The 22811-nt window shown below is 46.9% G+C and overlaps 1 protein-coding gene across 3 annotated transcripts in view; it reads right to left on the reverse strand.

Moving 5' to 3' along the window:
* The window catches only part of LOC141089473 (uncharacterized), a 444347-nt gene that overhangs the window by 299966 nt on the left and 121570 nt on the right, over positions 1–22811 (reverse strand). The window contains exon 2 of one of the 3 annotated variants that reach the window (XM_073575913.1): positions 4726–4805. The exons of the other annotated variants lie outside the window; for them this stretch is intronic. The gene's annotated coding sequence lies outside the window, so the exon portion shown is untranslated. The remainder of the gene's footprint in view (positions 1–4725; positions 4806–22811) is intronic. 3 annotated transcript variants of the gene reach the window in all.

A 22811-nucleotide genomic window follows, 5' to 3' on the forward strand; every position in this document is an offset into this window, starting at 1 on the left:
ATCCGCGTACACTGGGTTTGAACGCCCACATTGCCAAACTAATCTCGTTTGAGATGATGCCCTTTCGGTTGGTGGAAAGCACAGCTTTCCGCGAACTCATGGCCTATGCAGTACCACGCTATGACCTACCCAGTCGCCACTTCTTCTCTCGCAAAGCCATCCCAGCCCTCCACCATCATGTGAAAGACCGCATTGTCCATGCACTCAAGCAGTCAGTGAGCGGAAAGGTGCACCTCACAACTGATGCATGGTCCAGTCGGCATGGCCAGGGCCGTTACGTGTCCATCACTGCGCACTGGGTTAATGTGGTGGATGCAGGGTCCACAGGGGACAGCGGTGGTGGGACAGTGCTGCCTAGCCCACGGTATAGGAAACAGTTGGCTGTAGGCGTTCGACCCTCCTCCTCCTCCACCTCCTCCAGAAGCGAAAGCTCGTCCACAGAGCGCAGTCGTACGAGCACTCCATCTGCAGCTGCCACTGTTGCACACAATGTGTCCCCCTATCGAGCAGCTAGTGGAAAGCGTCAGCAGGCTGTGTTGCAGATGATGTGTTTGGGCGACAGACACACCGCCGAGGTGCTGGCCGAGTACTTGAAGCGACAAACTGAGTCATGGCTGGGCAGTGTACATCTTGAGGCAGGCAAGGTAGTTAGTGATAACGGCCGTAATTTTGTGGCAGCCATAGCCCTTTCAAAACTCAGCCACATACCTTGCTTGGCTCACACCTTGAACCTGGTGGTGCAGTGCTTCCTCAAAAATTATCCGGAGTTAACAGCCCTGCTCCAGAAGGTGCGAAGACTGTGCGCGCACATCCGCCGGTCGCCTGTACACTCCGTTCGTATGCAGAAGCTGCAGCGATTGCTCCACCTTCCCAACCACCGCCTCATTATCGACATTGCAACAAGGTGGAACTCCACCCTGCACATGGTGGAGTGGCTGTGCGAGCAGAGGCAGGCCATAATGCATTTGTGGGAGGATACACGGCCAGGCACTTTGAGAGCAGACATGGAGTTGACAGGTGTGCAGTGGTCGAAGCTGAAAGACCTTTGTAAAGTCCTTCAGTGTTTTGAGGAATGCACACGGCTGGTAAGCGCAGACGACGCCATCCTAAGCATGAGCATCCCACTTATGCGTCTGCTCATGCAAACTTTGACGCACCTTAAGGAGCAGGCGTCTGCAGCCAATGTTGATGAGGAGGAAGAGGAGGAGGGAATCCTTGATGACATTCAGCCATTGTCTGCTCAGGGACCTCTCCTGGACGAGGTGGAGGAAGAAGAGGAGGAGGAGGAGGATGATGGGGATGATTACTTAGGGGAGGAGGATGCATCTCGTGGGGCAAGTGAAAATGTTGGCGTGGCAAGGTCTGGTACAGGGTTTGTGCGTGACTGGAGGGACGTGGATTTGCCAGAAAGTGCTCCTCCACCCAGCACTCGCAGTGCATCATTGACACCGGGAACATTGGCCCACATGTCAGATTATGCCTTGCAGATCCTAAAAAGGGACCCCCGCATTGCCAAAATGATGAACGATGACGACTACTGGTTGGCCAGCATCCTGGATCCACGCTATAAAGGCAAATTACAAAACATCATGCCACAGGAGAACCTTGACCTAATATTGGCTAATAAACAAGCAACTCTGGTAAATCGGTTGCTTGAGGCATTCCCAGCACACAGCAGCGGTGATGGTTCTCACACGAGCCGTACGGGCCGGGGGCAGCTTGGCAGAGGTGTTCGTGGTGCACACAGCAGAAGTGGCATTGGAGACAGGGGTTTCATGACAATGTTGTGGACTGATTTTTCAAATACTGCTCACACAACTGGTAATACTGCATCGATGGAAAGTGACAGGAGACAGCAGTTGTCAACTATGGTAACAAACTACTTTTCCTCCCATATCGATGTTCTCCCACACAGGTCATTCCCCTTTGACTATTGGGCCGCTAAACTGGACACCTGGCCTGAATTGGCCCAATATGCCTTACAGGAGCTCGCTTGCCCAGCTGCAAGTGTGCTATCGGAAAGAGTCTTCAGTGCAGCTGGATCAATCCTGACAGAAAAAAGGACCCGTCTGTCAACCCAAAATGTGGATGATCTAACCTTCATTAAAATGAACCACGCATGGGTTTCCAAGGATTTTGTCCCACCTTCCCCTGATGACACATAGGGTGACAGAAAAATGGCTTGCTTTGGTCCACCTCTTCCTGGTACTTCACCTATTTCGCCTTTTGCATCAGCTGAATGTCCAACATCAACATATGCCACTTTCTAAAACTCCCTAACTGTGCTGCCTCCCCCCCCATGGCTGGGGTCACCACCTACCGCACGACACCGTGCGAGTGCCGCTGCCCTGGACAGGTGGGTAGGCCGACTCTTGGGCGCGGGCACTGGCACAGGGTCCCTCATAGTGCAATCAAGTGTCTCTGATGGTGGTGGTGCACACCCGCCGTCAGACACACCGCTGTACTATGAGGGGCCCAGTGCCAGTACCGACGCCCACGAGTGGGCCCCCCTTGCTTGGGCAGGGCCCCAGCATTTGCAATCTTTACCTCTCCCTGCTCCTCCGCTGTGTAATCTGGGCCGTCAAATCCATACTGTGCCTGACACCGTCTGAGCCTGCCTCCTGAGACATATATTTTGAATGTGTACGCTATCCATACATGTTAGAAAGGGTACCGTATCCCTGGATAACCTTTGTGCAATCACGTGCAATCCATACTGGGCCTAACACCGTCTGAGCCTGCCTCATGCTGTATAGACATATATTTTGAATGTGTACGCTATCCATACATGTTATCCAGGGATACGGTACCCTTTCTAACCTTTGTGCAATCACGTGCAATCCATACTGGGCCTAACACCGTCTGAGCCTGCCTCATGCTGTATAGACATATATTTTGAATGTGTACGCTATCCATACATGTTATCCGGGGATACGGTACCCTTTCTAACCTTTGTGCAATCACGTGCAATCCATACTGGGCCTAACACCGTCTGAGCCTGCCTCATGCGGTATAGACATATATTTTGAATGTGTACGCTATCCATACATGTTATCCGGGGATACGGTACCCTTTCTAACCTTTGTGCAATCACGTGCAATCCATACTGGGCCTAACACCGTCTGAGCCTGCCTCCTGAGACATATTTTGAATGTGTACGCTATCCATACATGTTATCTGGGGATACGGTACCCTTTCTCACCTTTGTGCAATCACGTGTAATCCATACTGGGCGGGAGAACGGCTGGCGAGCTGTTAAGCAAGCTACAGCACCTGTCCAGACAAGTACAGGGATTCCCTAGCGAGGAGACTTATTTCATTGTTTTCAATGTTGGGACAGCAATTTTTGGGGAGCACTATACTCTGGAGAATGATAGATGGGGCCCACCATACACTGGAACATTCCAAAGGTGGACATCAGACACTGGAGCAGCATTTACAGGGCCCATTATACACTAGAGCATTAGAAATGGGGCCCATTATGTTTGGAGCATTATTTGGGCCCATAAGACAGTGGAGCTTCATCCATGGGGACCAACATATACTGTAGCATTATGTGGAGCTCATCATATACTGTTTCAAACATTATATGGGACCAATGATTCTGTATGGAGAAATAGATGGGCCTCGTCATGAGATGTAAAAAGTGAGGTATTTTTCATTGTACTATACCGCTATTTCTCTGCCATATCGGAGCATGATGAGTTGTGGTATGTGTTAAAAGGGGCGCTCTTTCGCCCAGGGCACATGAAAACCTGGAGCCAGCCCTCCCCCCCCCACAGTTTGTAGCCAAATAACCCCCATTTTTCAGTGCATAACTTGTATTATGAAGTTAATTAAGGTTGACAAGCTTAAGAAAGAAGAATTGATGCTTTTGGCATTCAAATGGGCACTGTAGGTGTGTTTCCTGTCCTCCTCTCACTGCCGACTTTTATTCCCCATTGACTTACATTGGGTTTCGTGACGACCCCGACTTTTCCCTATAATCGGACGATCTTGCTCGACCCGACTTTTGGAAAAGTCAGGTTTCACGAAACGAAACGCGATCCTAAAAAACCAAAAGTCGCTCAACTCTACTGATCACTAAATGACATAGCGAGAAAAAAAAGTTAAAATGCCAGAACAACATTTTTTTGGTCACCGCAACATTGCATTAAAATGCAATAATGGGCGATTGAAAGATCGCATCTGCACCAAAATGGTAGCATTAAAAATGTAAGCTCGGTACGCAAAAAATAAGCCCTCAACCAACCAGAGATCATGAAAAATGGAGACGCTACAGGTATCGGTGATTTAAACAATTTTTCTTTTTTAACAAAGTTTGGAATTTTTTCACCACTTAGATAAAAAAGAACTTAGACATGATTGATATCTATGAACACATAACAGTAACATAGTTATTAAGGTTGAAGGAAGACTTTAAGTTCATCTAGTTCAACACATATCCTATCCTAACCTGCCCTAACATGTTGATCCAGAGGAAGGCAAAAAAAAACCCATGTGGCAAACAGTAAGCTTCACATTGCAGAAAAAAATTCCTTCCCAACTCCACATACGGCAATCAGACTAGCTCCCTGGATCAACGCAATATTAAGGAAACTAGTGTATATACCCTGTAATATTATACTTTTCAAGAAAGGCATCCAGTCCCTTCTTAAATTTTAGTAGGGAATCACTCATTACAACATAATATGGCAAAGTGCTTTATAGTCTCACTGCTCTTACAGTAAAGAATCCGCGTCTGAGTATTCTTAAACCCTCTTTCCTCCAGACGTAGAGGATGCCTCCTTGTCCCCGCCACAGATCTAAGAGTAAAAAGATCATTAGAAAAGTGTTTGCACTGTCCCCGCATATACAGTGGGGCAAAAAAGTATTTAGTCAGTCAGCAATAGTGCAAGTTCCACCACTTAAAAAGATGAGAGGCGTCTGTAATTTACATGATAGGTAGACCTCAACTATGGGAGACAAACTGAGAAAAAAAAAATCCAGAAAATCACATTGTCTGTTTTTTTTTTTTCATTTTATTTGCATATTATGGTGGAAAATAAGTATTTGGTCAGAAACAAAATTTCATCTCAATACTTTGTGATATATCCTTTGTTGGCAATGACAGAGGTCAAACGTTTTCTGTGAGTCTTCACAAGGTTGCCACACACTGTTGTTGGTATGTTGGCCCATTCCTCCATGCAGATCTTCTCTAGAGCAGTGATGTTTTTGGCTTTTCGCTTGGCAACACGGACTTTCAACTCCCTCCAAAGGTTTTCTATAGGGTTGAGATCTGGAGACTGGCTAGGCCACTCCAGGACCTTGAAATGCTTCTTACGAAGCCACTCCTTCGTTGCCCTGGCGGTGTGCTTTGGATCATTGTCATGTTGAAAGACCCAGCCACGTTTCATCTTCAATGCCCTTGCTGATGGAAGGAGGTTTGCACTCAAAATCTCATGATACATGGCCCCATTCATTCTTTCATGTACCCGGATCAGTCGTCCTGGCCCCTTTGCAGAGAAACAGCCCCAAAGCATGATGTTTCCACCACCATGCTTTACAGTAGGTATGGTGTTTGATGGATGCAACTCAGTATTCTTTTTCCTCCAAACACGACAAGTTGTGTTTCTACCAAACAGTTCCAGTTTGGTTTCATCAGACCATAGGACATTCTCCCAAAACTCCTCTGGATCATCCAAATGCTCTCTAGCAAACTTCAGACGGGCCCGGACATGTACAGGCTTAAGCAGTGGGACACGTCTGGCACTGCAGGATCTGAGTCCATGGTGGCGTAGTGTGTTACTTATGGTAGGCCTTGTTACATTGGTCCCAGCTCTCTTTTTCATTCACTAGGTCCCCTCGCGTGGTTCTGGGATTTTTGCTCACCGTTCTTGTGATCATTCTGACCCCACGGGGTGGGATTTTGCGTGGAGCACCAGATCGAGGGAGATTATCAGTGGTCTTGTATGTCTTCCATTTTCTAATTATTGCTCCAACAGTTGATTTCTTCACTCCAAGCTGGTTGGCTATTGCAGATTCAGTCTTCCCAGCCTGGTGCAGGGCTACAATTTTGTTTCTGGTGTCCTTTGACAGCTCTTTGGTCTTCACCATAGTGGAGTTTGGAGTCAGACTGTTTGAGGGTGTGCACAGGTGTCTTTTTATACTGATAACAAGTTTAAACAGGTGCCATTACTACAGGTAATGAGTGGAGGAAAGAGGAGACTCTTAAAGAAGAAGTTACAGGTCTGTGAGAGCCAGAAATCTTGATTGCTTGTTTCTGACCAAATACTTATTTTCCACCATAATATGCAAATAAAATGAAAAAAAAACAGACAATGTGATTTTCTGGATTTTTTTTTCTCAGTTTGTCTCCCATAGTTGAGGTCTACCTATGATGTAAATTACAGACGCCTCTCATCTTTTTAAGTGGTGGAACTTGCACTATTGCTGACTGACTAAATACAGTGGGGCAAAAAAGTATTTATACATTGTAATAAGATCACCCCTAAGCCTTCGATTTTCCAAACTAAATAACCCCAAGTGTAATGCATCCAATTATTTTATTTGCCTTTGCAGCAGTTGCCTGACAATGGCCACTAAATGTGAGTTTGTCGTCCACTTACTGGCCTATAATTTCCAAGTTCAGTTCTTGTCCCCTTATTGAATATTGGCACCACATTTGCTATACGCCAGTCCTGTGGTACAGACCCTGTTATTATGGAATCTTTAAAGATTAAAAATAATGGTCTATCTATGACTGTACTTAATTCCTGCAGTACTCGGAGGTGTATCCCATCCGGGCACGGGAATTTGTCAATTTTAGTGATTTTTAGACGCCACCGTACTTCCTGCTGGGTTAAGCAGGTGACATTTAATGGAGAATTTTCATCCCTGATCATGTTATCCGTCAAGGGATTTTCTTGTGTAAATACTGTTGAACAAAAGTCAATTAGCATATTGGCTTTTTCCTCATCCATTTCACCCAGACTAATTTTAAGGGGATCAACACTATCATTTTTTAGTTTCTTACTATCTATGTAGTTAAAGAATATTTTGGGATTATTTTTACTTTCTCTGGCAATGAGTCTCTCAGTCTCAATCTTTGCTGTCTTGATTTGCTTTTTACAGAATTTTTTTAATCTTCTGTAATTATTTAATGCCTCATCACTACCTACTTGCTTTAATTCTCTAAATGATTTATTTTTGTCACTTATTGCACCCCTTACAGCTCTACTTAACCATAGTGGTTTCCTCCTATTTCTAGCATGGTTATTCCCATACGGTATATATTGTGCACAGGTCCTATTCAGGATGCTAATAAACGTCTCCCATTTTCTTTGTGTATTTTTATGTCTCAGGATAACGTCCCAGTTAATTGCACCAAGATCATCTCTTGTCCGTTGGAAGTTTGCTTTCCAGAAGTTTAGTGTCCTTGTAACCCCTCTAAAACCCTATAAATTAGGCTGTGGGGATACTATTTTCTAGCTTTATGCATAGAGGATAACATAGAATCGTAGAGTTGGAAGGGACCTCCTGGGCCATCTGGTCCAACCCCCTGCTCAAAGCAGGATTCGCTAAATCATCCCAGACAGATATCTGTCCAGCCTCTGTTTGAAGACTTCTATTGAAGGAGAACTCACCACCTCTCGTGGCAGCCTGTTCCACTCATTGATCACTCTGTCAAAAAGTTTTTTCTGATATCTAATCTGTGTCTCCTCCCATTGCTTCTAGTCTTTCCTTGTGCAAATGAGAATAAAGATGATCCTTCTGCAATGTGACAACCCTTGAGATATTTGTAGACAGTTATTAAGTCTCCTCTCAGTCTTCTCTTTTGCAGGCTAAACATTCCCAAATCCTGCAACCTTTCCTCATAAGACAGGATTTGCAGACCGGTCACCATTCTGGTCGCTCTTTTCTTAAATTGCTCATTTGTTGATGTCTTTTTTAAAATGTGGTGCCCAAAACTGGACACAGTATTCCAGATGAGGTCTGACCAAAGAGGAGTAGAGGGCAATAATGGCTTCACGTGATCTAGACTGTATGCTTCTGTTAATACATCCTAGAATTGCATTTGCCTTTTTTGCTGCTGCATCACACTGTTGACTCATATTCAGTCTGTGATCTATTAGTATACCCAAGTCTTTTTCACATGTGCTGTTGCTTAGCCCTGTTAAGATTGAGTCACCGTAGGAGGCAAAAATAGAAATGCTAGCTAAGTCCAGAAAACCAGAGAAGTTGGCAGCTATCGGATTGCAGACACCTGAACCTATCAAAATAACTAGCAGTAGCTGTGGGGGGCTCCTACGATGCCCTAGGCCCCTCGATCACAGCCGGAGGACTACATAGCCTAAAGACAGAAAGGGAAATCTAAACTGCCCCAGAGCAGACCCCAAAGCAAAAGGCAGCCCCCCACATATAATGATGGTGAAGCAAGAAGAAAGAACAAAACACAGACAGAAAGATAGACTGAGCAAAGATGGGGCCCAAGCTAGCTTAGATAGGAAAGGACAGGAAGGCTGCTGTCTGCAATCCGTGAAAAAACCCTATGAAAATAAGAGCCAACAAACTGACAGTAAAAAGGCCCTGAAGACGCTAGGCTTCAAAAAGGCTATGTCAGTACTTAGGAATATTCTGAAGACAGAGCAACAGGCAAAAGGAGATTCAGCTCACCCCAGCAGGGAATGGCAGAATCCAGAAAGCAAGGAAAACAAAACACTAATGCAAAAAGGAAAAGCAGAAATCTTAGCTTTAGATGAGCAGGAATCAGACTGGTTTCCTAGAAGTACACAGAGAAATCACCCGCAGGCCAGAAGGGCGTCGGCAGCCTTATATCCAGTCATTAACTCCACTCAGCCAGTCATCATCATCAGCCCCAGGTGTTTGACAATCAGGCTCACTACCTTTCTTCACCAGAAGAGGGAGTTCCTCGGGCCTCAGTAGTGAAGGGGAAAATGAACTCACAACAGTACCTCCCCCTTGAGGAGGGGTCACCGAACCCTCAACCACGCCACCAGGGCGATCAGGGTGAGCCCGATGAAAGGCACGCACCAATCTTTTGGCATGAATATCAGAGGCAGAGACCCAGAAATTATCCTCCTGACCATAACCCTTCCACTTAACCAAATACTGGAGTCTCCGTCTAGCCAGACGGGAATCCAGTACTTTCTCTACCTCATATTCCATGTTACCTTCAACCAATACAGGGTCTGGAGGTGCAACCCCCGGAACAACAGGTTCAACAAACCTCTTCAACAAAGATTTATGGAACACATTATGGATTTTAAATGTGACAGGAAGAACCAAACGAAAAGAGACCGGATTAATAATCTCCAAAATCTTGTAAGGTCCAATAAAACTAGGCTTAAACTTAGGAGAAGCCACCTTCATAGCAATATTTTTTGATGATAACCACACCATATCACCAACCTTAAACTGGGGACCAATGGTCCTATGTCGGTTGGAAAACCGCTGGGCCTTTTCCTGGGAGAGAGATAACTTATCCACCACTTGTTCCCAGATCTGGTGCATTCTCTCCACCACAGTGTCAACACCTGGGCAGGCAGAGGGCTCCACCTGCCCTGAAGAAAATCGAGGATGAAACCCAAAGTGACAAAAAAAAGGTGACATCAAAGTGGCAGAACTAGCTCTATTATTTAAAGCAAATTCAGCCAAGGGCAAAAATGAAACCCAATCATCCTGATCAGCGGAAATAAAACATCTCAAATACAACTCCAAGGTCTGGTTTGTTCTCTCTGTCTGCCCATTGGTCTGAGGGTGAAAAGCAGAGGAGAAGGACAACTGAATTCCCAGCTTGGAACAGAAAGTTCTCCAAAATCTAGACACAAACTGGACTCCTCTGTCAGATACAATGTTCTCAGGAATCCCGTGCAAGCGAACCACCTGTTGTAAAAACAGGGGCACCAATTCAGAGGAAGACTGCAACTTAGGGAGTGGTACAAGATGAACCATCTTAGAGAACCTATCACAAATCACCCAAATAACAGTCATCCTTTGAGAGACAGGCATATCAGAGATGAAATCCATTGAAATATGGGTCCATGGCCTCTTGGGGACAGGCAAAGGCATCAACAACCCACTAGAGCGAGAACACGATTTAGACGGGGAGCAAGTCCCACAGGACTGCACAAAATTCCTGACATCACGAGACAAGGAGGGCCACCAAAAAGACCGACTCACCAGATCTCTAGTACCAAAAATACCTGGATGACCAGCCAAAGCAGAGCAATGAACTTCAGACATCACTCTCTTCTTCCACTGGTCAGGAAAATACAACTTTCCACTGGGACAACGCTCAGGTTTGTCCTCCTGGAACTCTTCCAGAGCACGTCTCAAATCGGGTGAGATGGCAGAAAGAACTACCCCTTCGCCTAAGATGGTAGCAGGCTTGGTCACCACAGGAGAATCAGCAAAGAAGCTCCTAGAGAGGGCGTCAGCCTTGACATTCTTAGTTCCAGGAAGAAAAGAAACCACAAAATCAAAACGTGTAAAAAACAAGGCCCACCTAGCCTGTCTAGGGTTCAAGCGCTTAGCCGACTCTAGGTAAATCAAATTCTTGTGGTCAGTGAGGACCACGACTTGATGCTTAGCTCCCTCCAACCAATATCTCCACTCCTCAAATGCCCATTTCATGGCTAACAGTTCCCGATTCCCCACATCATAGTTACGTTCAGATGGAGAGAACTTTCGGGAAAAGAAAGCACAGGGATTCATTTTAGATGTTACAGGATCCTTTTGGGACAAAACAGCTCCTGCACCAATCTCAGAAGCATCCACCTCTACCTGGAACGGAAGTGAGACATCAGGTTGCCGCAAAACCGGGGCGGAGGTGAATCTTCGCTTCAGCTCCTGAAAGGAAGAAACAGCCTCCAGAGACCAATTTAACACATCAGCACTCTTCTTAGTCAAAACAGTCAATGGCTTGGCAATACTAGAAAATTTTGCTATAAATTTCCGATAAAAATTAGCAAAACCCAAAAACTTCTGGAGGGCCTTCAAAGAAGTGGGCTGAACCCAATCGTAAATGGCCTGTACCTTGGCTGGGTCCATTTCAATAGTTGATGGGGATAAAATAAATCCCAAAAAAGAAATCCTCTGTACTCCAAAAAGGCATTTAGATCCTTTGACATACAGGGAATTCTCCCTCAAGATCCGGAACACAGTCCGAATATGTTCCACATGAGAATCCCAATCCTTGGAGAAGATCAAAATATCATCCAGATAGATAAATCAAAAATTTATCGACAAAATCTCGGAAAATATCGTTCATGAAGCACTGGAAGACAGAAGGGGCATTAGTGAGCCCAAAAGGCATCACCAGGTACTCAAAATGTCCCTCCAGAGTATTAAACGCCGTCTTCCATTCATCCCCATGCTTAATGCGAATAAGGTTATACGCCCCCCTGAGGTCAAGCTTGGTAAACCAGCAAGCACCTTTAACTCTGGAGAATAGATCAGAAATCAGGGGTAACGGATACTGATATTTAACAGTAATTTTGTTGAGAGCACGATAATCAATACAAGGTCTTAATGATCCATCCTTTTTGGCTACCAAAAAAAAAACCGGCACCTAAGGGTGACGAGGATGGTCTAATATGACCCTTCTCCAATGCCTCCTTAATATAGGATCGCATAGCCTCGTGCTCGGGTACAAATAAATTGAAGAGCCGACCCTTGGGAAATTTACACCCCGGGCTCAGTTCAATTGCACAGTCATAACTCCTATGAGGAGGCAGAGACGCAGACTCATTCTCACTAAATACATCATAAAAGTCCGCCAAATAATCAGGAACATCATGCGACTGAGGAGAGGTGGAAAACACCGGAGCCTCACTAAAGGCACACCGACAACCCCAACTCACCACAGACACAGATTTCCAATCCAAAACTGGATTATGAATTTGTAACCAGGGAAACCCCAGAACAATAGTATCATGCAGATTATGTAACACCAAAAACCTGCAATTTTCTTGATGGTCTGGGGCAACCCACATTACCACCTGGGTCCAAAACTGAGGTTTATTTTTAGCCAAAGGAGTAGCATCAATCCCCCTCAAAGGGATAGGCGTCTGCAGAGGTGTCATCGGAAATCCACAACGTTTAGCAAAATCCAAGTCCATTAGGTTTAGAGCTGCTCCCGAATCCACAAAAGCCTTGGCGGAAAATGTGGACAGGGAGCAGATCAGAGTAATAGCCAGAAGAAACTTAGGTTGAACACCACCAACAGAAAACGTGTGTGCAAGGTGTTTCTCGCATTTAGGACAGACAGAAATAATATGCGAGGCATCTCCACAGAAAAAACACAATTAATTACGCCTTCTGAACTCCTGACGCTGCTCTATGGAAAAAACTCTATCACATTGCATAGGTTCAGACATCTGTTCAACAGGTGGCAACACCTCTCGTGCAGCTCTGCGTTCGCACAAACGCCGATCAACCTCAATGGCTAAAGACATAGAATCGTCAAGACCAGAGGGAACAGGAAATCCCACCATAGTATCTTTTACGGCTTCTGACAACCCCCTCCGAAAGAGAGCAGCCAAGGCATTATCATTCCAGGTAGTAAGTACTGGCCACTTTCGGAATTTTTGACAGTACAATTCTGCAGAATCACGACCCTGGTTCAATGCCAGCAGGGTCTTTTCAGCCTTATCAATGGCATTAGGTTCGTCATACAACAACCCCAAGGCCTGAAAAAATGCGTTCACATTAGTCAGAATAGGATCATCTGGTTTCAAAGAAAACGCCCAATCCTGGGGATCGCCACGCAGCAAAGAGATGACAATTTTAACCTGCTGCGCGGAGCTCCCTGACGAGTTAGGCTTCAAGGCAAAAAATAATTTACAATTATTTTTGAAATTCAAAAATTTAGACCGATCCCCAAAAAATACATCAGGTGTAGGAATCTTTGGTTCAGCAGCATGTGAATGAGCAAGGTAGGCGGAAATTCCCCGCACTTCCGCAGCGAGCTGCTCCACACGATCAGACAATTGCTTTATCTCCATTCAGAGAAAAAAAAAAAAAATTCTCCCTACGGCCTCAGAGATATAGAGGAAAAAATATACACACTTTTTTTTTTTTATTATACAATTCTTTCCTGCAATTGAGTACCCTAGGATCTGCGGTATGGCGGGTGATTCTGTTATGATTGAGTCACCGTAGGAGGCAAAAATAGAAATGCTAGCTAAGTCCAGAAAACCAGAGAAGTTGGCAGCTATCGGATTGCAGACCCCTGAACCTATCAACACAACTAGCAGTAGCTGTGGGGGGCTCCTACGATGCCCTAGGCCCCTCGATCACAGCCGGAGGACTACATAGCCTAAAGACAGAAAGGGAAATCTAAACTGCCCCAGAGCAGTCCCCAAAGCAAAAGGCAGACCCCCACATATAATGACGGTGAAGCAAGAAGAAAGAACAAAACACAGACAGAAAGATAGACTGAGCAAAGATGGGGCCCAAGCTAGCTTAGATAGGAAAGGACAGGAAGGCTGCTGTCTGCAATCCGTGAAAAAACCTTATGAAAATAAGAGCCAACAAACTGACAGTAAAAAGGCCCTGAAGACGCTAGGCTTCAAAAAGGCTGTCAGTACTCAGGAATATTCTGAAGACAGAGCAACAGGCAAAAGGAGATTCAGCTCACCCCAGCAGGGAATGGCAGAATCCAGAAAGCAAGGAAAACAAAACACTAATGCAAAAAGGAAAAGCAGAAATCTTAGCTTTAAATGAGCAGGAATCAGACTGGTTTCCTAAAGTACACAGAGAAATCACCCGCAGTCCAGAAGGGCGTCGGCAGCCTTATATCCAGTCATTAACTCCACTCAGCCAGTCATCATCATCAGCCCCAGGTGTTTGACAATCAGGCTCACTACCTTTCTTCACCAGAAGAGGGAGTTCCTCGGGCCTCAGTAGTGAAGGGGAAAATGAACTCACAACATAGCCCTATTCCTCCCATTCTGTATATGCTTTTTCATTTTTATTGCCCTGATGTAGCACTTTGCATTTTTCCCTGTTAAAAACCATTCTGTTAGTTGCTGCCCACTTCTCCAGTTTATTTATATCTTTTTGAATCTTCTCTCTCTCTTCTCTAGTATTAGCTATCCCTCCTAGCTTTGTGTCATCAGCAAATTTAATCAGTTTACCCGCAATTCCTTCATCTAAATCGTTGATAAAGATGTTGAACAATACAGGGCCCAGGACAGAGCCCTGTGGTACCCCACTTGAGGCATTATTCCAACTGGATGTGCAGCCATTTACGACCACTCTTTGGGTCCGATCACTAAGCCAGTTATGAATCCACCTAACAGTTGCCTTGTCCATTCCATACTTAGTCATTTTTTCAATAAGGATTGTGTGAAATACTTTGTCAAATGCTTTGCTGAAGTCAAGATATACTATATCTACAGCATTTCCCTGATCCACCCAATCAGTGATTCTGTCATAGAAGGAAATTAAGTTAGTCTGACATGACTTATTAGTTACAAACCCATGCTGACTCTGTTTAATCACTTCATTATTATCCAGGTACTGACATACATGTTTAATAATTTGTTCAAAGATCTTTCCTGGTATAGAAGTCAGACTCATCGGCCTATAGTTGCCTGGGTCCACATTCTTCCCCTTTTTGAAGATAATAACATTTGCTCTTCTCTAGTCTTCTGGGACTTCTCCTGTTCTCCACAAATTTTCAAAGATTTTGGAGAGCGGTTCAAAAATTTCTTCTGCTATCTCCTTCAGTACTCTGGGGTGTAATTCATCTGGACCTGGAGACTTGAATTCATTTAGGTTAGCTAAGTGTTTCCTCACTATATTTCTGTTTATAAATATCCTGGATTCTTCTATTCCCGTAAAAGGACAGTGAAGAACAGTTGATGTTACATTTCCGTTCTGAGAGAAAACAGATGCAAACTGAATAACTGTGCTGTGTCCTCTCTGTAGCCAAGCACTGCTGCTCCTCCACTCCTCCAGAAATTAAAATGGCGCCGGCCTCTGCAGGAAAAACTCCATGCCCGCTGCCACCTGCACAGGACCAGCACTCAAAGGGTCTCTCCTCCGTGCCAACACAAGGGGAGAGCGTCAATTCCCCGTTCTTTCATAAGGCCAACTCGCAAGGTCCAGCACTGCAGCAGTCACTCCTCTGTGTGCAGCAGGTGGGGGGGGAGGAGAAGGAAGCCAGGCTGTCAGAAATGAATCACTGCAGTGCTTATCTCTTCGGAGCTCAGGAGAGCATTATGTGGCCAGACAGAATGAGTAGTGAGGCAGGGGAGGGGAACGCTGACCCGGGACTCTATCTATTGACACTTCCACAGCAGCAGTACCTTCATAGCAGCTGTTGCAGATTGCATTCCATCTTCCCCCTCAGCCTCACAAGATGGCATCTGTCTTCCCCAGCCACACTTCACTGCTCGTCAGTGATGCATCTCGGGGGCGACTGGGGCCAAGTCCCCCTCTCCAGTTCTGATTCTCAAAGGTGCCAGATTGGATTATCACAGTTCTGGGAGTCAAACCGCAGCCGTAGTTTCTCTCAAAACTCTGATTTTAGCAGGTAATGTGGAGGAGCTCCAAGCCCACACGTCCTGTCTGCTGTGCAGTTAGGCCACCCCCCCGCATGTTTGTGTTCTTACATGTTCTCATAGAATATATGTTTTCCTAAGTGACTGCCATTATTGCTTTCACTTGTCATACATTAGTATATACTAACTTTATGAGGCATCAAGGCATGTTATTGATGTGCTGGGACTTAAGGTTATCAGTAGTATTGAGCATTCCGATACCGCAAGTATTGGGTATCGGCCGATATTAGCGGTATCGGAATTCCGATACTGACTTCCGATGCTTTTGTCATATCGGATTCCGGAATCGGAAGTTCCCATCATTCTATGAGCCTGCTTGCTTTGATTAAGCCAATGGGAATCCTCCGAAGTGTGGGCACATCCTGTTCGGCATGTAGGCATGTTAACTATTGGCATGGCTGTGATTGGCTGCCGAAATGATGTCATGATGCACTATAAAAGCCTCCGCAGCCGCCATTTCTGGCTCACTCTGCTGTGAATTCAGTTAGGGACAGGCTGCTGTAGAAGACTGTGAGGGACAGTTAGAAATAGCGATTCCACCAAACATCTAGTGCTTTACCCAGGCTACATAAACCACCACTGTAGCCTTCTTTGCCCTAGCAGCAGTATTCACAGCTGTCTGCAAGGGCTGTGTGAGTGCAGCTCACGCAGTGGAGTGGGTCCTGCAGCCACGTCAGGCTGTAGGCCACCCAGTGTGATCACTGCTGCCTCATACATCTTTTAATTTTTGAGCTGCATTTTTTACATAATTTCAATCTAGTGTGCTTCCATCCATATCCATATACGTTGGTTGCAAACACTAGTAGTAGACAGCGGAGCCTTTCTGCAGCCTTTCAGTGCTAGTGTCCACTTTGCTGCACTGTTCACGGCTGTCTGAGAGGTCTCTGACTGTGTGTGAGTGCAGCTCACGCTGAGTAGTGTGTCCTGGTTGTAGGACGCTCAGCGTGTCATTGCCTCACACATTTTTCTTTTATTGCAGCTCATTTTTTCTTCTATTAGTGTGCATCCATCCGTCTCCATCTACGGTGGTTGCAAACACTATATAGGAGTACACAGCGGAGCCTTTCTGCAGCCTGTCAGTGCCAGTGCCCACATAGCTGCACTGTTCACGGCTGTCTGAGAGGTCTCTGACTGTGTGTGAGTGCAGCTCACGCAGAGTAGAGTGTCCTGCAGCTACGTCTGGTTGTAGGACGCTCAACGTGCGTCACTGCCTCACACATATTTGTCTTTGAGTGCAGCTCATTTTTTCTTCTCCTATTAGTGTGCATCCATCCGTATCCATCAACATTGGTTGGTTGCAAACACTATATAGGAGTAGATAGAGGAGCCTTTTTTTCTGGCTTGTGCCCTGCCGGCGCAGCCAGATTAGTATTAGGCTGGTTTCACATTTGCGTTTTTTAGCGCTGGAAAAAAACGCATATGTGCGCATGCGTTTTTTCCCCTATATTTAACATGGGTGCGCATACCTGCGCGCTTGTAAGCGCATGTATGCGATTTTCATGCGCTGCGTTTTTTTGGGGTGTGCGTTTGTATTTTCCAGATGCAGCATGTTGCATTTTTTGGCCCTGCAAAAAAGCGCATGCGCACATATGCGCACGTTTTGCGCTAAAAATGGCCATTATAGCCTATGGATGCGCATATGTGCGCACTGGCATGCTCATGTATGCGTTTTTTTGCATATGCGTTTTTTTTTTTTTAACCATGGAATTTAGGGGTTTGGGTTAGAGTTAGGGTTAGTTAAGGGGGTTTAGGGTTAGGGTCAGGGTCAGGGTTAGGGTTAAGTATGGTTTGGTTAAGGGTTAGGGTCAGGGTTAGGGTCAGGATTAGGGTTAAGTATGGTTTGGTTAAGGGTTAGGGTCAGGGTTAGGGTCAGGGTCAGGGTCAGGGTCAGGGTTAGGGTTAGGGTTATGGTCAGGGTCAGGGTTAAGTATGGTTTTGTTAAGGGTTAGGGTCAGGATTAGGGTTAAGTATGGTTTGGTTAAGGGTTAGGGTCAGGGTTAGGGTTAGGGTCAGGGTTAGGGTTAAGTATGGTTTTGTTAAGGGTTAGGGTCAGGATTAGGGTTAAGTATGGTTTGGTTAAGGGTTAGGGTCAGGGTTAGGGTCAGGGTCAGGGTCAGGGTCAGGGTTAGGGTTAGGGTTAGGGTTATGGTCAGGGTCAGGGTTAAGTATGGTTTTGTTAAGGGTTAGGGTCAGGATTAGGGTTAAGTATGGTTTGGTTAAGGGTTAGGGTCAGGGTTAGGGTTAGGGTCAGGGTTAGGGTTAAGTATGGTTTTGTTAAGGGTTAGGGTCAGGATTAGGGTTAAGTATGGTTTGGTTAAGGGTTAGGGTCAGGGTTAGGGTTAGGGTTAGGGTCAGGGTTTGGGTTAGGGTTAAGTATGATTTGGTTAAGGGTTAGGGTCAGGGTTAGGGTCAGGGTCAGGGTTAGGGTTAGTAAAGTCATGGTTTGGGTTAGTGTGAGGGGCCACCTAATGTTGGAAAAAAACGCAAACGCGGTAAAAACGCACTAAAAACGCATACAAACGCATACAAACGCATAAAAACGCTGCGTTTTTTTCATGCATGCTCATAAAAATGCTTGAAAAAAACGCAGCAGTTGTATGCTTTTGTATGCGTTTTTTCAATACGTTTTTTTGCGGGAAAAACGCGCTGCAAAAAAAAGCAAGTGTGAAACTAGCCTTACTCAATTTTTTTGGAGCCTCATCTTTTGCATTGTAGGTTACCTGCCTGCATTGTAATAGCTCCAAAAAGTTGGTGATACTATCAGTTTCAATTCTTTGTTCACATACTTTGAGTTTGTTTCCAACAAAGAAACCACAAAAAAAGTTCACCAAACACTACATTTGGAACTTGTGTAGGCCACATCAGCTCCTATTAAAGTGTAGTCCACACACACACACTTCATAAAATTAGTGTTCCTTGTACCTGTAACCAGCTGTTCAGGAATAAGCACACTAAGGCCCCCCGTTGTACTTTTCTGCCTATCTTAAGCAGTCTGGCAAGATGAAGAAGGCAGGGAGTAAGGCGCGTGGGCGTGGAGGTTCAGCAGGGAGAGGACGTGGGGATTCTGCAGGGAGAGGACGTGGGGATTCTGCAGGTAGAGGACATGGGGATTCTGCAGGTAGAGGACGTGGGGATTCTGCAGGTAGAGGACGTGGGGATTCTGGGCCTGCTGCGGGCACCAGTGGATCAGCATCCCCCAGTTTTAGCAGGCAACAGTCCTTTATGCGCAGCTTTGTAGGACCTCAACGTACCCCACTGCTGCGGGAGGAACAAATTGAAGCCGTTGTCGGATGGATGGCAGCTAACGCATCGACTTCAATTACTTCCACAGCCTCTCAGGACCAGAGCACCGAAGAGCAACCATCTGTCTCTTCACCACCTGCCAAAGTGCCCAGGCAGTCAGAGAGACATGGACAGGAGCCATCACAGTCTCTACTTCTGTTCTCAGAATCTTTTGGCTTGGAAAGAGGGGGCCAGCCAAGCAGCATTCCTGAATGTGAAGAAGAGGGAGTATGCAGTGATGCGCAACTTCTTTGTCCCTCTGAATCTGAAGAGGCGAGTGGGCCAGTGCCTATGGTCAGCACACCTCAGTACGCATCAGATGATGACGAGACTCAGTTGCCACTTTCTGGTGCGTACGGTGCTGGCGAGACAACCCCGGAGAAGCAGTTGTTTGAAGAGGGGAGGGAAGATGATGAGGTCCTTGACCCATCATGGCGTGAGGAACAGGAAGGTGGTGGGAGCAGCTCGGAGGAAGAGATTCCCCTACCGGCCAAAACAGGAGGCAGAGGGAGGGGGAAGACTTGGTTGCCTGTACCCTCCACTTCGGCACCTGTTAGGAGCATTCCTCATTCCAAAGGCAAAACAGGCGCTCACAAGAGTTGCAGTGCGTGGTCCTTTTTTGACACAGTTGCAGATGACATTTGCTTTGTCAAATGCAAGCTGTGTCATCAGAAAGTCAAAAGAGGGAGAAATGTCAGCAACCTCAATACCACAAATATGTGGAAACATGTGCGCACCAAGCACGAGTTGGAGTTGCAGAGACACCCTGAAGACGTAGGCCAACGTACAGCACCACCTACCACCTCTTCAGTTCGTGTTGGGGCCTCTTCCTCCAGCTCACACACTGCTGGTTTGGCTTCCTCACAGGATCGCCAAGGAAGAACCTCTGCCACTGTTGTCCGGAGACCCTGTCAGATTCCACCCATAGCAGCACGTTCCCATCCATCACAGCCATCGGTAGCACAGGCATGGGATAAAAGGCGCCCTTACTCGGCAAACCATCCCCGAGCACAGTCTCTGAATGCTGGCATTGCCAAACTTCTGGCAGTTGAAATGCTGTCATTCAGGCTGGTGGACACTGACACCTTCCGGGACTTAATGGCATTGGCAGTCCCCCAATACAACGTGCCCAGCCGCTTTTATTTCAGCAGGCGAGCCGTCCCTGCCCTGCAGAAACATGTTGAGGGCAAAATAAAACATGCACTACTAAACGCCGTTAGTAGCAAGGTCCACCTGACCACCGATGCGTGGACCAGTAACCATGGACAGGAACGATACCTTTCCCTCACTGCCCACTGGGTCAATGTTGTGGAGCCGGGTACAGATCTGGAGAGTGGCGCTGTACGTGTTCTTCCAACGCCACGGATTGCAGGACTCCAGTCTGAACACAGACTCCTCCTCCTACTCAAGTTCCTCAGAAACAGCAGAGCAGGAGCCTGTTACGACCGATATGAGCACAGCCGTGGCCAAACGTCAACAGGCTGTACTCAAATTCATTTCTTTGGGGAATCGAAGCCACACAGCGCAGGAGCTCTGGAATGCTATCAAGCTGGAGAGCGATGTGTGGTTTGGGCCAGCGAATCTCCAGCCGGGCTTGGTAGTGTGTGACAATGGCCGAAATCTGGTGGCAGCTCTTGGCCTAGGCAACCTCACACACATCCCATGTCTGGCACATGTGCTTAACTTGGTCGTGCAGAGCTTTCTGAGGGACTATCCGGATCTTGATGCACTGTTGCACAAGGTCCGCATAGAGTGCGCTCACTTGCGGCGTTCCAGCACGGCAAGATCGCGCCTCGCTGCTCTGCAGCGACGATTTGGCCTTCCGGAACATCGCATCATATGTGACCTACCCACCCGGTGGAAATCAACGTTACATATGTTGGAGCGGTTGTGTGAGCAGCAGGCAGCAGTCATGGAGTACCAGCTGCATCAGGCGCAAACAAGTCGCACTGTGCGCCGTTCACACTTCGGCACCATTGAGTGGGCCTCTATGAAGGACATCTGCCTCGTTTTGCGTGCCTTCGATGAATCCACGCGGATGGCGAGTGCAGATGATGCACTAGTCAGCATGACTGTCCCCCTTATCTGCCTGCTTCAACAAACACTGAAAGCACTAAGGGATGAGGTTTCGGAAGAGGTGGAGGATGAGGAGTCCCAAATGCCATCTGCTTCTGGACAGTCTGCGCTACATGTTTCCTCACAAAGGCCTAGGCAGGGGACACTTTGTGAGGAGGATGAGGAGGAGTCGATGGAGGAGGAAGACATCTCTCCAGAGGAGGGAGGTACACAAACCTCTACTCAGTATGTACAGCGAGGGTGGGGTGATGCAGAGCAGGCCGAGGTCACGCCTCAAACAGGGGACAGCGGTTCTTTGGCAGTTGGGAGTCTGCAGCACATGGTTGATTTCATGCTGCAGTGCCTGAGAAACGACCGACGCATCGCCCACATTCTCGTCTCAGCTGATTATTGGGTGTACACCCTCCTAGATCCTCGCTACCGGGACAGCGTACAAAGGCTCATACCAACGTTGAACCGGGAGCATAAACTGCGGGAGTACGAAGAGTCACTGGTGCAGTCCATAATGTTTTCCATTCCACCCGACAGCATTGTTGCTAGTGCTTTACAAAGCAGCTCTGTGCGTCGAGGCAGTGGAGGAAACTCTGCACAAAGAGGGAGCAGAGGCAGCGCCGCAGCACAAGGCAAGACCACTATGGCCCAAATGTGGCAAAGTTTTGTGTGTCCACCACAATTGTCTACACCATCAGCGACGCCTCGAGTCAGCAGGAGGCAACGCTTCCGTCAGATGGTGTCAGACTACATGTCTTGCCCTGTCACTGTACTCCCAGATGGCTCTTCCCCCTTCAAGTTTTGGGTCTCTAAGCTGGATACATGGCCAGAGCTTAGCCAGTATGCATTGGAGGTGCTGGCTTGCCCTGCTGCCAGTGTATTATCGGAACGTGTCTTTAGTGCCGCAGGTGGTGTACTAACAGACCGTAGCACGCGACTATCTTCCGATAATGTTGACTGGCTGACTTTTCTGAAAATGAACAAGGCCTGGATCTCCAAAGACTTTGCCATTCCTCTTACACACTATATTAGTGGTTGGCAACTGTATCCAGGTCTGCTGGTGTGTTCATTTTTCTACCACCTGAACTATAATCCCTGTGCTTCAACACAGCCAGTTGTCGCTCAGATGTGTCGTCTGCACAGAGAAACACACTAGCTCCTGTGTTAGTGGGGTTCAGTAATGCCAGCTGATCTCCTGCTGTATGGACGGCAAAGTCACCAGCTCCATCAACATTCAAACCACTACTGATTTTTAACCGTGCCCAACTTAGGTCTCTGGCTCCACTGTCTCTACTATTTCCCCTGACCTCCAACCCCGCCATCTACATCTCTGAAGTGGCGTCAGCACAATCTACACTTGTTCCTGTGTTCCTGTGGCTCAGTCCCATCAGTTTATCCCCTGATGTGTGTCCGGCAAGGTCTCCTGCTCTGTCCACATTCCCATAACCAGTAGTGGGAATGAGGACAGAGCTGGCGAACTTGCCGGACAAACATCAGGGGATCAACTGACGGGACTGAGCACCAGTAACACAGCTGATCCCCTGCTGTGTGGATGGCAGTCTCTCCTGCTGTCTCCACATTCCAAATACAGTAGGCCTCTGCCTACACCCTCCTATTTCCTGGGCTTCAACACAGCCAGTTGTAGCTCAGAAGTGCCGTCCACACGGAAAGAGACACTTGCTCCCGTGTCTCAGTGGGGTTCAGTAACGTCAGCTGATCCCCTGCTGTGTGGATGGCAAAGTCTCCTGCTGCCTACACAGTCGTACCACTACTGATTTTTAACCGTGCTCCAATTAGGCCTGTGGCTCCACTGTCTCTCGTATTTCCCGTCCTCCAACCCTGCCAGTTACAGCTCCGAAGTTATGGGAATGTGGACAGAGCAGGCGACAT

The sequence above is a fragment of the Dendrobates tinctorius genome, unplaced genomic scaffold (genome assembly GCF_039654945.1).
Source record: "Dendrobates tinctorius isolate UK_male_01 unplaced genomic scaffold, ASM3965494v1 ptg000046l, whole genome shotgun sequence".
Classification (NCBI taxonomy): Eukaryota; Metazoa; Chordata; class Amphibia; order Anura; family Dendrobatidae; genus Dendrobates; species Dendrobates tinctorius.